The 17,502-nt window shown below is 38.6% G+C and overlaps 1 protein-coding gene and 1 long non-coding RNA gene across 11 annotated transcripts in view; one reads left to right on the top strand and one right to left on the bottom strand.

Moving 5' to 3' along the window:
• The window catches only part of LOC109254688 (uncharacterized), a 48,160-nt gene extending 43,235 nt beyond the window's left edge, over nucleotides 1-4,925 (bottom strand). Inside the window, exon 1 of the long non-coding RNA XR_002074936.2 lies at nucleotides 4,841-4,925. This is a non-coding gene — a long non-coding RNA (uncharacterized LOC109254688). The remainder of the gene's footprint in view (nucleotides 1-4,840) is intronic.
• An 18-nt stretch (nucleotides 4,926-4,943) lies between these two features.
• Nucleotides 4,944-17,502, top strand: part of FAM172A (family with sequence similarity 172 member A) — a 422,196-nt gene continuing 409,637 nt past the window's right edge. For 4 of the 10 annotated variants that reach the window (XM_053907196.1, XM_019428788.2, XM_019428789.2 and 1 more), the window contains exon 1: nucleotides 4,944-5,115. The gene's annotated coding sequence lies outside the window, so the exon portion shown is untranslated. The remainder of the gene's footprint in view (nucleotides 5,116-17,502) is intronic. The other 6 variants (XM_019428790.2, XM_019428791.2, XM_019428785.2 and 3 more) reach the window with 4 other exon arrangements.

Here is a 17,502-nt window from a genome sequence, read left to right on the forward strand (position 1 = left end):
CAAATATCTCATTTTTTAGTAATTTAAAAATCCAATATGATCTTAAAGTCACTTTAAATGTTTTCTATTAATTGTGCCATTGCTTCTGTCCTTTAATGTTGTGTCTTCCACTTTTTTCTGCCTTCTCTGATTTTAACTGAATTTTTTACATGATTTCAGTTTCTCTCCTCTCTCCCTCTTAGCATATCAGATTTTTTTTTTTTTTACGACTTTTTCAAGTGGTTGCCCTAGAGTTTGCAATACACATTTACAACTTATCTAAGCCCACTTTCAAGTAACACTACACCCTTCATGGCTAGTGAAAGTACAGAGTATTTCCAATTCTTCCCTCCTGTCCTTTATAACATTGCTGCCATTCATTTCATTTATCTACAAGCTCTAATTACAGAATAAAATTTGATTGTTATTATTTTGAAGTGTTATCTACTAGATCAACTTAGAATAAGAAAAATAGATTTATTCTTTCTCTAAAACTCTTTGTTTCTTTATGTAGATCCAAGTTTCTGACCTATAACACTTCCGCCTCTTGGAAGAACTTCTTGTAACATTTCTTGCAGGTCATGTCCACTAGTGACAGTTTCCCTTTGTTTTTGTTTGTCTAAAAAAGTCTACTTTTCTTCTACCTTTTAAGAATAATTTCACTGGATATCAAATTCTAGGTTGGTGTGCTTTTTTTTTTTCTTTCAACACTTTAAATATTTCAGTTTCTGAAGATAAGTCCAACGCAATTCTTATCTCTGTCTCCTTAAGCAAGGTTATTTTTCCCCTGATTTCAGTATTTTCTTGTTCTTGATTTTCTGCTGTTTTAAACATATGCACAGGTGTATGCGTATGTTTTTTTAATAGTTTTTTTTTTTTATAGTTTGCAGTTCTCTAAGCTTCCTGGATCTGTGGATTTGTATCTGCATTAATTTTAGAAAATGTTCATTTTTTTTCTTTTCCTTCTTTCTTTCTTTTTCTTCCAATATTCCCATTATGCCTATGTTACACATATTGTCATTTCCCCACATTTTGGATATTCTGTTCTATTTTTTTTCATTCTTTTTTTCTCTCTTTGTATTTCAGTTTTAGGACTTTCTATTGACATATCTTTAACCTACATTCTTTCTCTTATTGAGTCCAGTCTACTTATGAGCAAAACCAAAACAAAACAAAAAAACATATTTTTCATTTCTGTTTCCATTGTGTTTGTTTTGGTTTTCTAGCATTTCCTTGATTCTCCCTTAGTGTTTTCATCTGAGTGCCGTCTCCTACTGTTCCCCGCATGTTGTCCACTTTCCCCACTTCAAAGGCTGGAGTGGGATGGGGTTGAGTATTTTCAGTCCTCTAGACTGGTTAGGTAAAATAGTTTGCCTTAATGGTAGGATTGATAAAGGAAACAGACAGCTCTGGGCATATTTCAAAATGGTCACTTTTCCTCTCCCCTATCTTCACAGTAAGAACTTGACAGGGCTCCTGAAGGTAAAACTCACAAAAATGTGGGTGGCCTTCCTCCCCCAACAACAACAAGCGGTACCACTTCAAGGTTTTAACTTTCAAGCTAGTCCATGAGTTTAGATCCTCAAGGTAGCCCACAGTGAGCCTCCAGCAAAGGTCAATCACAGTTTAGGTGTTCTAACTCAAACCAACTCCCTCTAAACTGTGCTCTTTAAATGCCTGTCTCTCCAATTTGGTGGTCAGTTTTCCTGGTGACCTCCATTCTTTCATGGATCTAGAAAGAGCTGCTGAGTTTTAGTTTGCTCAGCTTTTTTCTTATTGTGAGGATGGAAGTGACTGACCTCCAGGCTCCAAACCATATGTATTGAACTAGAAATGTGTAAGTCACTTCAGAGTATCCTGTTTCCCAGCTCAGGCCTGGCCCACAAATAGGACTGAAAGGAAGAGGGTAAACCTGTTTTGTCTTGATTCCTTGACCTTTTACTTCTCTATGTCCCATACTCATTCTGTTACTTTCAAATCCATTAGCATCAGCTTAAGCACGGGAAGAAAAAGCTATTTTAAACAGAGACCATGGTGCCCACTGTAACAAATGCCCAAGAGCTGATGCTTTCTGTCAGAAGGTACTTTTTGTATATTTTGGAGATTCACCCAAATTCAGGAACTCCAACACTGCCATTCCCAGATACACAGAATGAATGTTCCAGGCTGCATGTCAGAATTCCCATGCAGATCCTCTCCTGGTGGCTTACTTCATACAACATCATTCTGCTCTTTGGTTTGCTTTTCCTTTCTTTCATTCTACTGGAAATGCTTCTCTTCTTCAAAAACAATTCTAACAGTGTTATGAGTTGAATTGTGTCCCCTCAAAAAAGATACAATGAAGTCCTAAGCCCAGTACCTCACAATGTGACATTATTTGGAAATAAGGTCATTAGAGACATAAGAGACATCATCAAGTTAAAATGAGTTCATTGGGGTGTACCCTCATTCAATATGACTAGTGTCCCCATACAATGGCAAAATATGGATGCAGAGACAATAAATAGGGAGAATGCCATGAGAAGACAGAGAATGGGATAATGCATCTACAAACCAAGGGACATCAAAGATTTCCAGCAAACCACCAGATTCTAGAAGAGGGGCAAGGAACAAAATTTCCCTCCCAGCACTCTGAAAGAACCAACACTACCTATACTTTCATTTTAATTTCCAGAAATATAAGGCAATAATTTTGTTGTTGTTTAAGCCACCTTCTTCAAGGTACTTTGTTATTGGTAGCCCTAGAAAACAAATACAGCAGCCATGTACCATTAAGTCTATTAGCTGTCGGGAAAACTCAACAGTACTTATTTCTTTGTCATCACAGGCACCCTCAGTTAGTCTCCTTCCTTTAAATATTTCCAGGTAAGAGAGTTGCATAATCACCTTTCAGACTGCCATTTCCCAAACTCCAAGATTACTGGACAAGCCTCGTGCCCCACTCTCCCACATCAAAATCTCTTACAACCCTCTTCCTCAGTGGCAGCATGGAGTGGCCAGGGGCCAGAACATGCAGGATCTTATACTTTTGTGAAAACAACTTTGGATTCTCTTCTATTCGAGTAGAGACGCTCTTAAAAGTTTTGAACAGGGAAGTAACAAATTCTGATATACTTTATTTTATATTTATTTATTTTTTGAGAGAGTGCACACAAGCAGGAAAAAGGGGCAGAGGAAGAAAGAGAATTTCAAGCAGCTCCCCCCCCGCCCCACCCCGAAATGGGGCTCAATCCCATACCCTGGGATAATGACCTGAGTTGAAATAAAATGTCAGATGTTCAACCAACTGAGCCATCCACGTGCCCCTACATGCATTTGAAAAGGATTCTATAGGGGCGCCTGGGTGCGTAAGTTGGTTAAGCGTCTGATTCTCGGTTTGGACTGTTTCCGCTCAGGTTGTGATCTCATGGTTTTATGGATTTGAGCCTGGGGTTGGGCTCTGCACTGGTAGTGTAGAGCCTGCTTGGGATTCTCTCTCTCCCTTCTATTTCTGCCCCTCCCCTCTCATGCTGTCTCTGTCTCTCTCAAAGTAAATAAATAAACTTACAAAAAAAAAAAAAAAAGATTCTATAGCTGCCAGATGGATACTAGATTGTAGGGAAGCAAAAATAGGAGCCTGTAGAACAATTAAGAGACAATTACACTCTCCAGTGATGAGCAGAATAATGCTGTAGAGGTGTTGAGAACTGATTAGATTTAGAGTGCCCTTTGAAAAGACAGCCAACATATTTTGCTGAGGAATTGGATGTGGGATGTTGGAGAAAGAGAAATCAGAGGATAATATGGACAACTGTAAGAATCCAAGTGTCATTTACTGAGATGGAGAGATATGCAAGAGGAAGTTTTTGGAAGTAGAAAATATAGAGCTTGACGTGCATGTTAAATATCCTAGTAATATGCTGAATAAGAAGTTGGACATGTGAGTATAGTAATCAGAGAAGTCAGAGCTAGATATGGGTATTTGGAAGCCATCAGCATAGTGAAGTTATGTAAAAGACAATGAAGGGAATGGATGAGATCACATGGGGCATGAGGACAGATAAAGAAGGGAGTAGGTCTGGAGCATAACATTTAGAAATCAGGAAGAATCTATCAAAGGAGAATCAAAAGCGCACCATGATTCCACAAAAGTTAAATCAGGAATGTGTTTCAAGTTTCAAAAAAAAAAAAAAAGGATGTAATTAACTGTGTCAAACACTGCTGAATGGTTAAGTTGTAGATTAAGAGTTGCCCCTTGGATATCTCCGGATTGTTTAAATGACCAGGTATCAATACACAAATTTTCCTTTCATTCTAACTTTAAACTACCTAAGGTCTCATATTCAAGTGTGCAGAATTAGAGATCTAGACTTTATGCTCAACATACGTATTCTGTACTTTGTGGGCCTTTTAAAGGATTTTCGTGGGCAATTTTCACTATCAGGAATTTTGCTAGGAAGCCTGCGTTTACAACCAAACTCCTCTTAGCCACGTGACTACAGGTTTCCACAACTGTTTCCAATCTATCCCACTAGTATTCAGGGGATAGGGAAAAGAGCAGGGTCGGGGTGCCCAACCTTAATGTCCTACTTTATAAATCATAACTTTGAAGTAAATTTACTTTTCCAAATCTAGACTTTGCCACCTCCTGTCTTTTCTGGAATTGAATGGACTGGGTAAAGCTGAATAAAACATGAGTGGGAGAGTGGGAAATTAGCTGCTTGGACAGTCCCGCACATATTTTTAAATTTTCTCTTGGAGAACGAGACTTCAAGGTGGCCCCGTCTCTGAGGATACCTGAGAAGCGGGGTCTCTCGCTTCAGAAGAAGAGGTGAAGAAAAAGCGAGCAGGGCCAACGGGAAAAGAACAGTGAAACTCTTACCTCCCACAAGCCTCTCTCTCCCAGCCCACCTAGCGCCACAGGAACCAACCGAGCGACTGGGCTCCGCCCATTTCCGGATTGTCGCGGCCGCCGTCGCATGCGCAATGACGTTTCAGTCTTCTGCGGACCCCGGAAGTGCGGCTCGAACTTGGTCGGGGCGCGGATCCCGAGAGGGAAAGTCATAACAACCGCACGAGGGAGTTCCACTGGCGAGCTGGAAGGCCACGCCTCCTCCCGCCTCCCCCCGCAGCCCTGTAGCTGGGGGCAGAGCTCAGGTAGGACCTGCGTTTGCGGGGATGTGAGCTCCGGGGGCAGGCCCGGGCGGAAATTAGAGGAAGGGCTGGCCTGGTCGGTCTCGGGCGGGGATTGTTGGCCCTGTGGCCCTAGACTGCTCACGGCGCACGCCGTGTGCCCTGCGCGCAGGTGTCCCCTGTCCCGGGACCCCGCTGAAGAGCAGTTCCACCTGTTCTTTCCACTTATTAGGCGGGGCAGGACACGTGTGTTCCCTGGATGACTTTCGTTACAACTGAACATGTGGGGTTCGTTAAGCTCTGGAGACCACAGAGTAATGGGCCCTCGTACGCTTTCTTAGGAGGGATGGTATTTATTGTCTGATTAAACATTTTTTTTCCCTACAAAATTATAATTAACTGCCGAAGCTTTACCAGAAGTCATTCACTGCAAACAGAAGATTAAAATGCAGTTATAAAATTCGCTCACAACTTGTAACATGCTTGAGCTCTGAAGGGACATTTGACTGGAATGAATTTTTAAACTTTTGACTTTGAAATAAAGTTAGATATATAATGGAAGCAGTCTTCTCCCTCCCTCATCCAGAGATGTAACATATTCTTCTAATCTTCCAGAGTGTGTATTTGTTAGGCCAAGTAACTAGTTAAATTTTAGCGATATTTATTAACAGCTAGTGTTCTTGCATTTCTCTATTTTTCCACCTCCTTTGAAAAGTTGGCAGAGGGAAAATCCTGTCGTTTGCAGACTAGCAAGTGCCTCGAAATGTTTATCAAAATAGGTGCAATGTGATGTTTGTTATATGCAATACTTGGTATCTTTTTGTTTTAAAGCAGTGTTAGAGGTAAATTCTTTATCCTTATTCTTTATCCCATATTGCAAGGGCAGATATACTGTATTCATTTATTTAGGGTGTTTAAAAACTGACTCACAGAGCAAGCAAGCACTGTCTGAAGTGCCTCATAAAGGTATTACTGTCAGTGTTGGTACCGGGCTTCTGATTTTTAAACTGGTGTTCCTCCCACTTAACCTGTGAAAGGCAGGGTACTCTGGATGTCTTTGAGGCAGAGGCTGGTGGCTGTTGCAAGGCTGGTAGGTGGTAGAATAGTACCAAGACCAAGAAGGAAATATGATCAGTTACGCTGTGAACATCCATCTATTCATTCATGTAATGAATATTTATTGACCACCTTCAGTGTGCCAGGTGGTGTTCTAGGTCCTGAGAGTACAATAGTGAACAAAATAAAGTCCTTGTGCACCTGGAATTTACATTATTGTAGATGGAGAAAAAACATGAGCAAGTAAATGTATATCAAGTATTGATAAAAGCTGTGAAGAAAAAATAAAGCCCTTTATGAAGAGAGGGAATCACAGAGGATGCTATTTTGCATAGTGTGGTCAAGATTAGCCTCTCTGATAAGGAAACGATCAGACATGAGAATGAAATGAGTGACCTCTGCACTCTGCAGCTATGTGGGGATGGGTTTCTTAGGATAACAAAGGTGGTGAGGCAAAGTATGTTTGTTGTCTCCTAGAATAGCAATGATGTAGGCATGAAGGCATTAGAGTTTAAATATCTTGAAAATGAGTATTTATTCAGTTGTTTGATGTGTGCATGAGAGAACCTTCTTTATTGACAGACTGTTTTTTTTTTAAACTTTCCCAGACCTCCTTGAGGAGTATCTGAAATCTTTAGATGTTTAGAGAGGTTTCCATGCTCTCCTTCAGCACTAACAAAGTTAAAAGTCATTTATTCAGTTGATACATTACCTGTGCTGTTACAGAGTCGGATAAAATTTGCACAGTAGTGATGGATAACTAAGTAGCAAGTACTTCTCTGCCCTGTTGTGAACTTTACTTTTCATTCCTTTTTTTTTTTTTTTTTTTTTTTACTGTGGTAAAATATACATAACAAAATTTACCATTTTAACCATTTTTTAACTGTACATATTAGTGGTATTAAACACATTCATACTGTTATGCAATCATCACTATCATCCATCTCCAGAACTTTTCATCTTCCACAACTGAAATTCAGTATCTTTTAAACATTGACTTTCTGTTCCCCCTCCCTTCAGCCTCTTGCAATCACCAGTCTACTTTCTGTCTCTGAATTTCCCATCTCTATTTATGGTAACTCATATCAATGGAATCATACAATATTAAGGTCGACTAATATTCCACTGTATGTGTATACCACATTTTTTTTTTTTATCCATTTGACTGTGGAAGCTTGTGTTGCTTTCACCTTTTGTCTATGGTGAATAAGGTTGCTCTGAATATGAATGTGCAAATATCTGTTTGACTCTCTGCTTTCATGTGTTTTGCATATATACCCGGAAGTGGAATTGCTGGATCAAATGTCAGTTCCATGTTTGATTTTTTAGGAATTACCTTCCTGTTATCCATAGTACCTCCAGTATTTTACATTCCCACCAGCAATGCAGAGATGTTCCAGTTTCTCCATATCCTTACCAATACTTTTCCACATCCTTGCCAAACATATTCTCTCTCTCTCTCTCTCTCTCTCTCTCTCTCTCTCTCTCTCTCTCTGTTTTTGATAGTAGTCATCCTAATGGGTGTGAAGTAGTATCTTCTGTGTTTTTGATTTGCATTTCCCTAATGATTCCCTAAAGAAGTTAAACATCTTTTTATATGCTTTAGGGCCCTATGTATATTTTCTTTGGAGTACCATTCACTTATTTTAAGATCTTATTTTGCTAGAAATTTTTGGAGTTTTTGTTTGTTTTTGTTTTTTGGTGAACCTTTTAAGGGTTAAGAAGGCAGCCTTCATGTCTGCTGTTGATTTTTTTTAACCCTAAAATACTATAATGGTAAAAGCTTCTATTATCTATAGACCAAGTATCTGCCGTAACTCCAAACTTAGGAATAAACGAGACCATAAAGCATCATTTGTAACAGTGAATGAACTTTTTGAATATTAGATTTCGATGAAAACAGTTCAGAAAAGCCAAGGATCATCCTGACCTGCTTTGATGTTTTTTTTCGTTTTTGTTTTTGTTTTCTTTTTAATCAGAAGGAAGGGAGTATATTGATTGACTGACTGTGCCTGTGAAGTAGATCTCTTTTTTCTGGAAACTGAGAAGGCCTGGAAACAGAAGAGATAAAGATGGTGCAACAGAGAAAAGAAGTATTGAATAGCAATATAGCAGTGGGATGTGAGTTGGTGGAGAGTGGCAGAGGACATCAGTAACAGTGATAGACAATAAGCAGTAAAACTGGCAGCAGAGGAGATAAGATCCAGCAAGGTGACAGACAGTATATAGCTCTACAGATTGGAATGGGATTGAGGATAGGGTGAGAGAGAGCAAATCGCCAGGTACATCTCAGCATGTGATTGGTGCTGAAGTCAGCCACTTGGCCTTCAGTAGTTGAGTAAGACCTACTGTGTATCTGGTAATGTGTGTATCAGTCCATCTGGTTCAGTAGTCATGTTTGAAAGGTGTGCAGTGTATACAGTCCTACAGGAATAAACGAAGTTTTCTAGACCATGTATCACATTATTTCCATCCGTAGAGTAATGAGGTTTAATTGAGTCATTTAATGAATAATTGTGTAAATTAACAGTGTTCAGCATTGGTAAAAAGGTTTTTTTTAGATTATTTGTTTAAGAAAGAATTTTTTGGTCCACAATAGCTAATGGCCCATTAGTTCAAGGTAACACTTTTTCTTTTAAACTGTTGATTGTATTGTACGCTGTCATTGTCTAAAAAATACTCTTGAGGTACTACCTTAAGCTATTTCAGTTATAAAGCTCATTTAAGCCAATTACTTTGCTTTAATTTAAAGTAGTGAATGAAAAATTGTACCACTGTTTTGCTCATCACTCTTTGCCAAATTAAAATTGATTAATTTGGTACAGATGAGATGGCAGATGACTGACTTGCTCAAGGTTTCACAGCTGAGTCAAAGACAAGTTAGAGACAGCAGTACTGTGCTGCTTTCTGTGATACTGCGTTGGTGTCTCCGATTCAGGGTAATAGTTCATTTTTGCAGTATAGATGATGTAAACAATTTTTGTTGTAGAGAAAAATATCACTAAATTGAAGCAAAGTATTTATTGTATGTTCCCATTTCTTTTTTAAAATTGAAAAAATATATTTATTTTTGAAACAGAGAGACAGACCATGAGAGGGGGAGGGGCAGAGAGAGAGAGGGAGACACAGAATCCGAAGCAGCCTCCAGTCTCTGAGCTGTCAGCACAGAGCCTGATGCAGGGCTTGAACCCACGAATCATGAGACATGACCTGACCTGAAGTTGGACACACACTGAGCCACCCAGGCATGTCTGTTTCCATTTCTGTATAGCAGATAGGATATTTATTTTACACATAGTCTAGATTGATAACATACCTAGGGTTGATTTGTTCAAAGGTTGGAGAGATGCTAATAAGACTAAGATTGTGTATTTGGGCCCTTGTAAGTTCCTTTAAGAGCTCATTACAGAAATTATCGCAACTAATACCCAACAATTTAACTATTAACCGTTGTTGTGGGATGTAGCTGATATTCTTATCCCCTGCTCATCACATCGCCCTTATATGTGTTTTGGTATAAGGAAGCAGCAAGAATGATACAATATGTGGCTAAACATACTACCTCTCTTTAAAAAAAAAACAAAAACCAAAACAACTATTCAGAGTTAATATCTAAGGTACGGAAGGAGTGTGATTGATACCCTTTTCATCTGTAAGCATAGCTTGGTTTGTGTGCCTTGTTTACACTATTGGTAGGCTAGAATTGTAACCAAGATCATAACTCAAGGTAAATTAATTGAAAAAAAAATGTTCATTTATTTATTTATTTTGAGAGAGAGTGAGCATGGGAGGGGCAGAGAGAGAGGGAGACAGAATCCCAAGCAGGCTCCTCAGCTCTCAGTGCAGAGCCTAGTGCGGGACTCAAACCCCTGAAACATGGGATCGTGATCTGAGCCAAAACCAAGAGTCAGATACTTAACTCTTTCTCGCTCTCAAAAATAAACATTAAGAAAATGAAAAAAAAAAATGCTTTGGATTCCATCTCCTTCTTTCTCGCTCTCTGCCCCTCCCCCACTTGTGCCCTGTCTCACTCAAAAATAAACAAACATTATTAAAAAAAAAAAAAAAGAGTCAGAGGCTTAACTGACTGAGCCATCCAGGCACCCCTGAAAAAAGTTTTAAAATTTGATTGATGGTGAGATAGTGACATACCCTCTTGATGTGAACTAACCATGCTTCATGGTATCATTTTTATGTATATTATGGAAATGATTCTAGTACTAACTCAAGTAGTTTGGAAATTAATTAATTTGGTTTAACATCCTCTAATATAGTTGGAATATTTATTTTAGGCTTAGTTTTAGAAATTACTTTTGGCCTGATTTCGCTTTCTGGGAAATTATTATTATTCTTCTAAGCAGTCACTGGAGTGATTTTATTACTGATATTTCTGTTTTGCCCTGGATATTGTTGAGCTATATGGGAGAATACTAGATAACGGTACCCTCCATAATACTGCATCGGATAGAGTTTGGAAAATGGAGATCCCCAGGCTAAATGAACCTGTACAATTTCTAATGCTATAAAATTAGTTTTCAGCTAATTTAAGTAAAAATCCAGGTTTTTGGTTTCTCCTGAAAAATAGAAAGTTCCAGTCACACTGGGTCTTCATTCTTACAGCAACAGTGGGGCAAATTGCAACTCCCTTGAAATGAGCTATGTGTTTTCCAGTTTGTTGCAGTCTTCACATTCATACATTGTAAGCTTATGACTTTTAGGGCCTCACCGCCTGTATTGACTGTTGACTTTTTGGTGCCTATAGACTTTTGAATTTTTGATTCTCGGGTTATACAGACTTTAACATGGGTAATTGTCTTTGCCTTTCGGTGGCTATATTGCACCCTTTCATTTTTATTTTCCTTATGTCTATGGTGATTGGGTTGTAGACTCCCTTGCAAACTGATATCTTATCCTGTGAATTAGATTTTTTAATCCCATTTTACCACAGTGATCTCCCTTAAGCTGCTGTGAAGGCAGTGGTCGGGTCTTTCCTGTAGGTTGTATTATGTCCTGAACTTAAACAGGATGGCTCTCGGTTTGGTTCTAGGATCCAACAAAAATTGGATTTACTGGAGACCAATTTGGACCTTTTTCTGCCAGCATCAAAGCATTTTTTATTCATCATTGTTCTTTTAGAATCTTGCCTACTTTTTTCTAGGTTACTAATATGATAAATCGGTTTGTGCTAATTTATTTGACAGGTAATTGCAACTAGAGTATTACTGTTTATAGGTAGTGTTTTATAATTTTGGAACAGTGTGAGTGATATAATGGTGGAAATTTTATCTGCTTTAGGAATACTGCAAATTTTAAGAAACTAGGCATTTCAATTTTACCGTTGAAAACAAACTATTGAAAACAAGCTTATTTATTCTGAATATTTTCTTCAGTAAGAAACATGTATAATTAGTTTTATCCAAATAAGCATATGTTTGTGTTTTTAACTGTTCTGATTAAAAATGTAAGGTTTCTCTCTTTCTCAATGAAGAAAGACTTTCAGCCAGATCAACCATTAATTTTGAAAATATTGTTACGTAAGCTAATTTTCCACTATTTTTTTTTTTTTTTTTTTAAATACAGAGACAGTAAAAGAAAGCATTCTTGTTTTGGTAAATCTGAAGGAAGCTCCTTCCTTACATAGAAAATAAATTATTACTGAATTGGAAAAACAGTAGGCAATTCATCGATGATGAGAATGAATGAATCTGGGAGCTTTAGTGGTGTTCACTTGGGATTTAACTATACATTGTCTAGTGCTATGTCACAAATTATCCCCAAATTTCACAGCTTAAAATGAAAACTGTTTATTATCTCACACAGTCTCTTACAGTCCAAAATTTAGGGTCAGCTTATGGGTGGTTCCGGTTTAGGATCTTTCATGAGTTTGTAGTTACAGTGCCAGCTGGCTTGCAGTCATCTGTAGTTTGACTGGGTCTGGAAGATCTGCTTCCAAGCTCACTCATGTGGCTGTTGGCAGGAAGCTTCACTTCTGTACCACTTGAGCCTCTCCATAGGGCTGCTCACAGCATGACTTCTCTAGAGTGAGGGATCTGACAGAGTGAGAGAGCACCCAAGGTGGAAGCTACAACGTTATAATCTTCTCCTGTTGAGTATTGGTCTTACTGGTCAACTCTGGTACTTTGTGGGAGGAGACCACATGAAGATGTGAATAACAGTAGGGAGGAAATGGGCTACCATGGTCTGCCCTCCAGGCCCCAGTGGTTCATGTCCTTCCCACATGCAGAGTACACCCACAGCTTCCCAAGGCCTCCCATGTCTCATTCTGGTACTTTATCATCTCAAAGTGCAGAATTTCATCATCTCAATCATGTCCAGGCTTAGATGGGATTCCTTCGATTTCCTTAAGCGCAGCTCTTTGAGTACGCTTTGCTCAGTCTGCCTCCCCCGCCTGCAATACCCAGTGTACAGTGGGGACAGGCATAGGATAACTGCTAGAGACAGTCTGGTTCTAAAACGTGAAAAGGGGAAGATGCAAAGGTGTCACTGGTTCATAGGAATTCTGAGATCCAGATGGGCAAATGTCGGAAGTTTCTTGATGAAGTCTCAAGCTTGGGAATAATTCTTTGAAATTGTCAGCCTTGCCTTCTATACTTTTAGTTTTACCTTTCTTTCTTCATGAAAGATACCAGATGTTTCCAAAGTGAGTAGTTTCTTAGCTTGCTTCCTGCCAGTAGAGTTTTGGGGTCCAAAAGTCTCTCTTCATTTAAGATCTATTACATCTTTTATATATTAAGCAAAAAATATGTAAGTATTTTATAAATCTTGTCAATGTTATGTGAATTCTATTGGTATACATTCTTTTGTGCAAAAGTCACACTTAACACACTTTTTTTGAGATAAATCTTTTTTAGACTTTGGGTTTCTGGAAACAAGGCTGAGGGATAATGCCCTTAGTCTTTGTAGAGCTTTATTGTTTGAGAGGATCAATAAAGCACATTCTAATGTCTTTAGAGGGTCTTATGGCTGACTGACTAGTAGTCTGAGGCAACACCTTTAATGTTTTTGAGGTTTTAATGAAAATTTTTTCAGATATACCCTCAGCCTCATTCCTGAACCATATTTTCCTGGAAATATCCTGAATTTTTTCTTTACTCAGAAACATTTATTAATTTTAGTAACATTTGCCTAATTTTATTTTAACAGATTTTATTTTTTAGAACAGTTCTCGGTTCACAGCAAAATTCAGCGGAAAGTTAAGAGATGGCGCATATACCTCCTGCCTCTGCCCTTGCACAGTTTCCCCAATGTCAACATCTCCCATCAGAGGGGTGTATTTGTTGCAGCTGATTAACCTATGTTGACATATCATTATCATCCAAAATCCATAGCTTAAATTAGGGTTCAGTCCTGGTGTTTTGCATTCTGTGGGTTCAGGCAAATGTGTAAGGACATGTGTGCACTGTCATAGTATTGTGCAGAATAATTTCACTGCGCTAAAATAGTTTCACATTGGGGCGCCTACGTGGCTCATTTGGTTGAGTGTCCAGCTTTGGCTCAGGTCATGATCTCAGGGGTTCGTGAGTTCAAGCCCCACATTGGGTTCTGTGCTGACAGCTCAGAGCCTAGAGCATGCTTTGAATTCTGTGTCTCCTTCTCTGTACCCCTTGCCCACTCACGCTCTCTCTCTCAAAAATAAATAAACTTAAAAACAATAAAATAGTTTCACTGCCTATTTATCCCCTCTTCCTCCTACCCCCTGCCCACCACTAAACTTTTGACTGTCTCTGTAGTTTTGCCTTTTCCAAAGTGTCTTATAGTTGGAATCATGTAGTATGTAGCCTTTTCAAATTGGCTTCTTCTACTTAGTAATATGCATTTAAAGTTCCTTGCTATTTTTTTCATGGTTTGGTAGCTCTCTTTCTCTCTCTCTCGCTCTCTCTCTCGCTCTCTCTCTCTTTAGTGCTTAATAGTATTTCATTGTATAGATGTACCACAGTTGATTTATTCATTCACCTACTGAGGGACATTTTGGTTGTTTCTAAGTTTGGTAGTAATGAATAAAGCTGCTATAAACCATCTGTATGCAGGCTTTTGTGTGGACAGAAGTTTTACAGTTCATTTGGGTAAATACCAAGGAGTGTGATTCCTGGATTATATGGCGAGAGTATGTTTAATTTTGTAAGAATCTGCCAAATTAGCTTCCAACATGACCGTACCATTTTGCATTCTCAGCAACAAAGAATGAGAGTTCCTGTTGCTCTCTACCCTTGCCAGCACGTGGTGTTGTTAGCATTTAGGATTTTGTTCATTCTAATAGGTATGTAGTAGTATCTGGTTGTTGTTTTAATTTGCAATTCTGTAATGACCTATGATGTGTAACATCTTTTTCTAAGTTTACATGCCATCTGTATATCTTTGGTAAAGCATCTGTTCAGGGCTTTGGCCCAGTTTTCTTGTTAAATTTTAAGAGTTTTTTGTCTATTTTAGCTGAGATACCTTTATCAGAAATGTCTTTTGCAAATATTTTCTCTCAGTTTGTGGCTTGGCTTTTCATCTCTTGACAGTATCTTTTGTAGGGGGAGTCTTGTCTCCTTTCTCTTTAACAGCCCTTTCCTTATTGTCTCTCTCACTTCGCAAGTTTTACTAGAAGCAGCAAAATGAACGAGGTGGTGCATTCAACACTCTGGATTTCTCCTTAGCTAGATCAGACACTTTGTTAGTCATATTTTCTTCTGTCTGTATAACTCCATGGGCAGTGTTGCTGAAGTTTCTGCTACTACTTAGCAAGGAACCTCTTTCCTCAAATTTCCAGTTAACATTTACTTTGCTTTCTTGCAAGCCCTCGCTTATAGATTTAGGAAAAATCATGGGGCTTCTATAAACAGGTTCTTTAGGGTATTTTAGATTTTCTCTAACACTCCTCTCAGAGCCCTATGCCTGGTTTCAAGGCCACTCTCAAATTTTAAGTTTTCAGTAGGGCTGTACTGTACTTCCAGTTACCCAGATTTGTGTCTGTTGCTACCCTAAAAGAAGGCTTTATGTCCTAGAGTTACAATCCTAAGGTTTCTTTAAGATAAATCATGTGGGTGATTGAATTACGGTGCCATTTGAATTTGCAACCTTAAAAGAAGGAGTGGGTCCCTATATGGGCACCTTTGGGCAGATTCTGATGAAGTAGGAACCTTGGATCTCTAAATTCCGTTAAACCTTTGCAGCCCTTCTCCTTCTTCCCAGAATGTCTGTCCCCACTGCCCTAAAGACCCTGTAATATCCCCTGAAGTAGTTGCCTGCAACAGACTGCTGTTCCTCTTCTTATTCTGACCACATTTCATTGCTTCTAGACCTATGATCAGACTTGAGTCCACACAGGCCCCAGAGGGTAAGGCATACGATTTAAACCAGGAGGAAGTATGATATACCCCAAAAATAACTTGATAGTTTTTGTTCATTTGTATCTACAGAAATGAGGAGAATATGTGTGGGAATGGATTCTAAGAGTGTGGAGTTAGGTTAAAGGAATATTGGACCAGGCAGTAGTGGTGGTGGTGCTGCTAGATACTATGTCAGGGAAGCCTGCAAGGATTACAGACACTCTTATGAGGATACACTCAACAGTTCACTTAGGAAATGAGAAATGAAGACAGTAGTGTTGGGGATAGGAAGAAGGAAATGATGATGTTCTTTGTTCCTCTGCTGTATCATGCATATTTTTTAGCACTTGCAATTTAATTATTTAACGTCCTCTGTCACTAGACCGAGCCATTCAATTATTAGGTCCACTTATTTTTATAACGGCATGAAAAATAGCAAACATTATATGCTGGGCATTATTGTAAGCACCTAACATACCTTAATTCTTTTGATCCCCACACCTATTCTTTAAGTAAGTGCTAATATTAAATACATTTTTTAGATGTGGAAACAATGTTACTGTGTTGAGGATCCTTCAGAACCCTCAGGTTTGATGATTTGCTGGAAGAACTCTCAGAACTCAGAAAAGCTGTTATATCCGCGGTTTTATTTTATTGCAGTGGAAGGATACAGATTAAAATCAGTGAAGGGAAGAAGCATGTAGGGCAGAAGTACAGGAGAGACAAGGCACTAGCTTTCACTTTTATTTCAGTACAGTCATATGGAAAGTGCTTAATCTCCCAATACCAGTGTGTGACATCAAGTGCAAAGTCTTACCAACCAGGAAAGCTCCCCTGTGACTTTGGAGTCCAGGGTGTGTGTGTGTGTGTGTGTGTGTGTTTGCACGCGCGCGCACGTGTGTGCATGCACGACTGGGGGTGTCAGTCACCTAGGCAGGGAGTGCCCTCATAATCGACAAGTACTCAGTTTCCAGCCCCCACAGAGATCAAACTGATACAGCTTGCTGCAGGACTCAGGTAGATAAAAGCATACACTCATCATAAATCTTACATGGTTAGTATAAACTGTATAACGTGGCCCATGGCTTTGTGTGTGCAGAGACACTTTTATCACGCATGATATTCCAAGGCCTTATTGGTTATTTTCCAGAAGCTGGTCAAGGGCCAGCCCTTTCTTTATACACAGTTTGAACACCCTAAGCCTGCTATTAACATTTTACTGCACAACTGGAGGTTAAGTAACTTGCCCTTGGAAATACATAGAAAAGATGGTAGAGGTAAAATGTAAACAGAAGCATTCCAGCTCTAGTATCAGTTGTCTTAGTCATATGCTCTACTACCTTTTGCATCATTTCTGTCAAATACAAATCTGATATGTTTGAGGCAGTTAATAAATTTGTATTAAGTAAATGAAAGAAAAATGGTAGGAAACTGTAGTTCTGCTGATTTAATAAAGGTCACTGATCTTAGAGCTTTTATAATCTTTGTGAAATACCACATGTTAATATCTACTCCCAAGCCCTCTATATCTAGAGCAGTTATTCGATGCTTGCTGAAGATCAGCTTGTTTCTTTTTGCCCTCTTCATGTGTGTAAACATTGCTCAAATGCCTGGAGTAGTAAGATTAGAAATCTGATTATTTCCAATGTATTAATAAAGTCTATGACTGCTTGAAATTTCAGTATTTAGAGGTATTTTTTTGGTTTATAGTCTTATAAATTCCTTAATAGCACTTATAATTACACTCAAAGCTAAACACTTGTGATATTTATGTTTGTAGTTGTGTGTATTTACTGATCTCTCTTGGAATAAACAATAAGGTTTGGCTGTTATGTAATAAAATAATCCCCTCTCAAGGAGTAGTTTATATATTTATCATAGTTTTTCTATGTACATGATACATCATTTTCCATAGAGTACTACCATAACATGAAAACATTTTGGAAAAAGAGAATAAATAATACCAATTACCATTTTGAACATTTAAAAATCTCCTCACTTTTATCTGTTGTAACCTTATTAA

The sequence above is a fragment of the Panthera pardus genome, unplaced genomic scaffold (assembly GCF_024362965.1).
Source record: "Panthera pardus isolate Hobbes unplaced genomic scaffold, ASM2436296v1 HiC_scaffold_2, whole genome shotgun sequence".
In the NCBI taxonomy this organism is placed as follows: domain Eukaryota; kingdom Metazoa; phylum Chordata; class Mammalia; order Carnivora; family Felidae; genus Panthera; species Panthera pardus.